Raw genomic sequence first — 6,050 nt, 5'->3', positions numbered from 1 at the left:
TCATAGGAATCTGTGTTGACGAAAAGAATCTGGATGGTGTCATCCTTATTCTCTTCCGTGAGGGTGTCATTTGAAGATGAATCTTCAGTGACGGTGTCATTTGAGGATGAAACCTCTGAAGGAAGAACCGGGTCAACTGCCGTATCGACCTTTAGACTTTCGTCTGGTCTGGATTCAGTAGGTTCATTTTCAATGACTGACGCCTCAGCTGACCACTTGAGCGGGCCAGCTGTGTTTTCAACTAACGAAGGACTTGGCACGAGTTTTTTGTATCCAGGAGGAAGTCTCAACGGTGAAACCGGACGATCTTCCAAAACTCTCTTCGCTTCATCTAAGAAGGGACAACGGTGGATGGCGTGATCGCCTTCACACAGTCTACAGGGGGATTTTGCTCCCCCCTTTTGTCTTGATCCTTCACTTTCGCTGGTTGACGGTAAGCACTCAACCTGGCTATCAGAGGTTGAAGCTCCCGAATTGTGCAATCGAGGGGACCAGTCCCTTAGTATCCGGGGAATACAGGGACAATCTCTATGGAAATGGTCTCCTCTACATATGACACATGGCGATTTAGGCCCGGTCTGTGCTGTGTGTGGGTTTTTGTTAGATGTCTTTTGCTTGCCCCCAGTCGCCTTAGGCTCCTTCTTCTTCTTCTCTTTCTTCTTCTTTTCCTTCTTCTCCGTGGGAGCTTGGCTTTTGCCGGCTCTACCTTTTGAAGATGAAGGATTGGAGGAAGGGTTAGAGGAAGTAGAAGGCTGGTGGGAGGCTCTAGACTCATCTAACTGTTGACTCGACTGCTCAGGAACCATGGTGTTCTGAACTACACTAGTTGAGAATAGCCAAATAGGCAGGCCAATTGTCAGTCCTGGAAGCGACAATGTGGCCATGTGGGGCGCACCAACTTCTCCCCAAGAGGAGAAAGGACTAGGATTTCCATCATGTGGAGTTCCTTGGTTGGGGCGTTCCATGTTCTCAACTTAAAGATCAACGCGGGAATAGGAGGTGATTATGTTCCGTTTAAAATAAATTTTATAACGACGCTTAGAGACAACTTGCTTTTTCACTTTTTAAGAGTCGAGAAAAAGCTAAAGATGACTCTAGTCTCCTTCGATGTTTTAACGAGCCCGAAGTGACAAATGCTCGGATGGACTTTTTCAGTTATAGAGTTTGAAAAAGGCCAAAAGAAACTGCTCTGGAGTTCTAGGCAGAGGGTGTGCCAAACCTTTCGCAAAACCACAGAATACGTTTTACGGTACGAGTGATCGATCTTCGTGAATGCTGTGTTCACTGCATTGCGATCAGTAGGGCGGCCGACATGGTTTCCTATGGATAAAGGCTTTGATCCTATAGGGGTCTCCCAATATATACGCGACGGTACATGGGAGCACAAGTCCGTATTGATACTTATCGCTTCACCGTGGAGGAATCACCCAACCACTCAACGCTAAGATATCACGTTTAACGACGCCGGAACACGTCTCTAGCTTAGACCTCTATGTGTCTGCGTTATGTTTCAATGCGTTGTTATGTAAATTCAATTTATTTTAAGGTTGATCTTGTTTAGCATTTTGCCTTTATGGATCACCACGAGATGTATAGTAACACTCCTGAATGCAGTCTAAGATGATAAGCAAGCTTTTCAATCTTTCAACTTTGAAAACCTTAACTACTGAGGGAGAAGGAAGATAACACCTTTTCACACAGATCATAGAGCACACACTAATGCATTTTCCTAAATCAACATGCAAACTGTCATAATGCACATGCACAATGCAAGTATTTCTTTTCTCTTTCTTAATGTCGATGAAATACAAAAAGAAAGCTGTTGTATAACTTTGAATTCAATTTCAAGCGAAAGCAAACAAGCTTGTCCAAAATCGAAAGACACCTTAAGATTTACTTGTTTCGACACTAGAAATATATAAATTCAAACCATATAACGAAAGCGACAAGCTCAATCAGCTATGAACAGCAAACAAACTAACTCTTAAGATCAGAACGACACTTAATCACAGGTCTAGATCTAAGAGGCCACAGCAAGACTAGTTCACTTTCGTTATGGGAAACTGTAAATGACACAAGAAATACAAAAGAACAAACACAGTTTCTTTATACAACTGAGGCGGAATAGTGACAAAGGAAGTTGGTTTCAGATAGGCACACTGACTGGCAACAAACAGCAAAAACAAGAGTGAAAACAAGGCAAGAAACAGCAGGAAACCCCAGTAGCACAAGGCAAGACTGGTCCAGCGCAGGTGGAACACTGCCTGTTTGACCTTCAGCGCAGGTAGCCCCTTCGGGAACTGCGCTGAAATGCAGACAGCCTTTGTACAGCCTGCACTGAAGAACGAGACTTTTGTCTCTCTTGGTTTCCGGGTCACAGATTGCTCAAAAATTCACAGTTTTTGCTCAAATCAGAAGCTATCAGTGAAGGACACACTAAGGGATGGAAAGGAGGATGAAAAGCTATCACTAAGAGCTTATTAGAGTCCTTGTGGATCAGCTCTTCAAATCATAAACTTGCCCAGAAACTGAGCTAGAGTAGCTTCCCTCTACTTTGTATTTGATAGATCCAAATACAGTTCGATTCGGTACTCCCTTTGTTTAGGAAATGAATAGCAAAAAACACAAACAACCAACAAGATACGATCCCCAGCGGAGTCGCCAATTTGTTTTTGGGAAAAGTATCCAATACGGAATGACCCTATCCCACTCTAAGGGTGATAGTACCTCAGCAACAACTGAATGCAAAGCTATTCAAGCTTACTTCTTTATGAGATGAGAGAGAGAAGAGAAGGATGATCTACTAACCGTTATCTTGCGCTAATAGTCGATCCAATCCTCACTCCTTGCTGCTTGCTCCTAGCTCCTTGCTCTTTCACCGGCCCAGCTACACAAAGATCCTGTAAAAGCACAAGAAAAGGAAACTACAAGAAGCATACATCCATAATCGATTCAGGGATTAGCATAAATCAAATATACAAGCATCAATTCATCATCAAGACACATGCATATAGAAGAACCTCAAATACTTTATTAATAGAAGAAGTAAAGTTCTGAGAGGGTTACAACCATAATAGGCCCAATCCAGCAACACCTCCCAGCAGAAAGAAATCTCCTCTTCACCTCCTTCAAGCAAATCACCCAATAGCTCTATACTCAAACCAACAGCACTTCCTTACTTGCACAAAATTCCAGCCTCCCTAGACCTCATGAGAGAGATCTATATATAGGGTTTTGGAGAAAGGATGAGTCATCTTGAGACTGGCATGAAGCTGACTAGTGTCCTCTCCCACTTTAGTTAATCTTCAGTTCTTGATTCCACTTGGAGATTCTTGCTTCCACTTGGAGACCAAGACCCTCTTACTCATCACAAGGCGAATTCCTTGACCCAAGTGTCAGTTTGGAAGCTTCCTGGGCAGTTGACACCTTGCAGAATGACTGTGCCACTTGGCCAATCTCGCCCAGCGCAGGTAGCCTTCATTAGATTTGACATTCAGCGCAGGTACAGAGTGGAGCAGTTGACATTCAGCGCAGATGCTCAGTGGAGCAGTTGACATGATCCAGAAATAGCCTGTTTTTGAGTGTTTTCAGGTGGAGAACTGATTTTCAGTGCTGTGGTTTGCTGACCTTGTTCCTCTAAGGGTAAGAAAAACATGTTTAGGGACTTTGGATCCCTCAGATTATTGACATTTCATGCTCCATGCTGTTAGGCACAAAAATGTCTATAACAGGTAGGAACAACATGTTTAGGGACTTTGGATCCCTTAGATTATGGACATTTCATGCTCAATGCTGTAAGGCACAAAAATGTCTATAACAGTTGCCCCGTAAAGTATGAGGTCGTTTATCGGGTGAAATGCTTTATCCAGGAGGGTCCGAAGTTCATCCAATGCTGGGAGGAGACCTGTAATAAGATACAATACAATAAATTATTTTTCATACTGCTTTCATGATCTAGCTGAGGCGGGCATTCCCATGCTCAGCTTTATAAATTCATTTTTGTACATAGAACAGACAATCGTCTGATGGTAGACTGATAATTTTGGCAAAATTATCATCCTTTGAGTAGGATGATCATCTGCTGCAAGGATGTACATGTCAAATGTCTTTATCTTTCCTAAATATATATCGTAGCCCGGATGGATGAAACTAGATCCGGGGTCTTCAAACTCGTTCGATCTTCACTCTAAGTACAAGTCGATCCATGTGAGAATTGTTCTGAAGTCGAACATGGAAATACATCGCTTGATTACCGGTCAATGAGGTAAACCGTTAACAAGCGCGAGAGGAATCACCGATAATGATAATGACCCTCAAGGTACTGCAGTACAATTCACGTGGTGTGAATAAAGGACTTGGCGTCGAACACCACGCAAAATCTTCTGGTCGAAGGTCATTGATGTATACCTGTCGCCGGAAGTGAGAAACTTGCCATTGAGGCATGCAAGCTTCAAAGTACTGAAGGGGTTGTCCCTAGATCAACTTCTTGGATAATGAGCTGATGTCGACAAGAAGCGATCCGTCAAAGGAGGGCCTTAATGAATCCCACATCAATGACACGGAACGGAGCTAATGATTTTGATGGAGGTGAAAACGATCTGTGACATATGATTCAGGGTGGCGGTCATGAATGGATGAAGGATAATGTATGGCAGTGGATGGGACACGGTTGACTCTTTCTGAACGACTTCTCTTGAACATATGACGACACTGATGCGATGGATCGATAGCATTACCCCAATTATGGATGGTATGGCGAGACCATGGTGATGTGACCGGTGAATGAAACAACCCAACCCGATTGTGGTACGGAGGAAAAGTGTCATGTTCAAGAGCGACTTGCTACCATCAAAGTTTTCTTTAGTTTCTCCCAATTTTCCCCAGTCATTGCTGACCAGTACCTCTTTATTTTTGTCAATCTTGAGGAGGATAACATATGCTTGTTCTATAACCTGCCCTTCGGGCAAGCCCATCGCTATGTTTTAACGAGCCTAGCGATAGTGAAACTCGTTCTCGTCTAAAGACAAGTTTGTCGCTATTTAGTGATTTTAACGAGTCTAACGACAAAGATAACTCGGTCCTTTTCATTTTTAGAGAGTTTGAAAAGGTACATAAAGTTAACTCCAAAAGTCCTTTTTCGTCATCTAATCCCTTAAGTCCAAAAAAGTATAAAACAATACAGAAAGGATGAGTTTTCGATAGTTTTAACGAGCCGAACACACAAGCGCTCGATCTTTTTGTGCAATAATCCCTCAGGTCCAAAAAGATTAAAATCTAGAGGAGGGATAGCACTTCCTGTCCCTTTAACGAGCTGGAAGGCCAAGGACTCGGCAATCTTTTCATATTTTACGAGTCAACTGAAAAGAGCTTAAAGAAGACTCGTCTTTTGAGGAACGAGTGATAAACAGGGTTAGCAGCTGATTCCAGGTACAGGTTGGAATTTTCCAATCACGGCAGTGTCACAAGGATGGCTAGGTGAAATCACTCTTCGCAGCTGTTCCTCAAAATGGGTAAACAATCATATGGAGGTGAACGATCGGCCAAATGGAAAAGTGGAGGTGACGGTGCAAACACGACCAAGGCTTTAATGGCTGATAAATTACATTCACAGTGGTTATTTACCGGAATAGTTCATTTTTTAACGAGCTTAAACGCGGGTTGAAACATTTCCTCGAATCTGTTTATTTTTTAACGAGCATGAAATATGGACTAAAACTGCTCGGATCTGTTTATTTTTTAACGAGCATGAACTATGGACTAAAACTGCTCGAATCTTGCGTTTATTTTTTAACGAGCATGAACTTTATGCTAAAACTGCTTGAAATATACCAGTCATATGATAAGAGTGTCTCATTGAAGATGTTATTTTTTATGGAGCTTCATCTCACGTAAGCTTTGCTCCGGATCCTTTCGTTATGCAAGTTCGGAAACGACTAATCCTACGAGTTTAAAGGGTTAGACCTACAGGTTTAAAGGGAGGACCTAAAAATTTAAAAAATAAATAGCCGCCCCTTGCTTGCACTCCAAACGTTTTGCATGCCCCCAGGCAT

Source organism: Pinus tabuliformis, chromosome Q, assembly GCF_031772625.1.
Source record: "Pinus tabuliformis cultivar Carrire ecotype Pingquan chromosome Q, CPIR1, whole genome shotgun sequence".
In the NCBI taxonomy this organism is placed as follows: Eukaryota; Viridiplantae; Streptophyta; class Pinopsida; order Pinales; family Pinaceae; genus Pinus; species Pinus tabuliformis.
Note: the sequence above shows the minus strand (reverse complement) of the source record.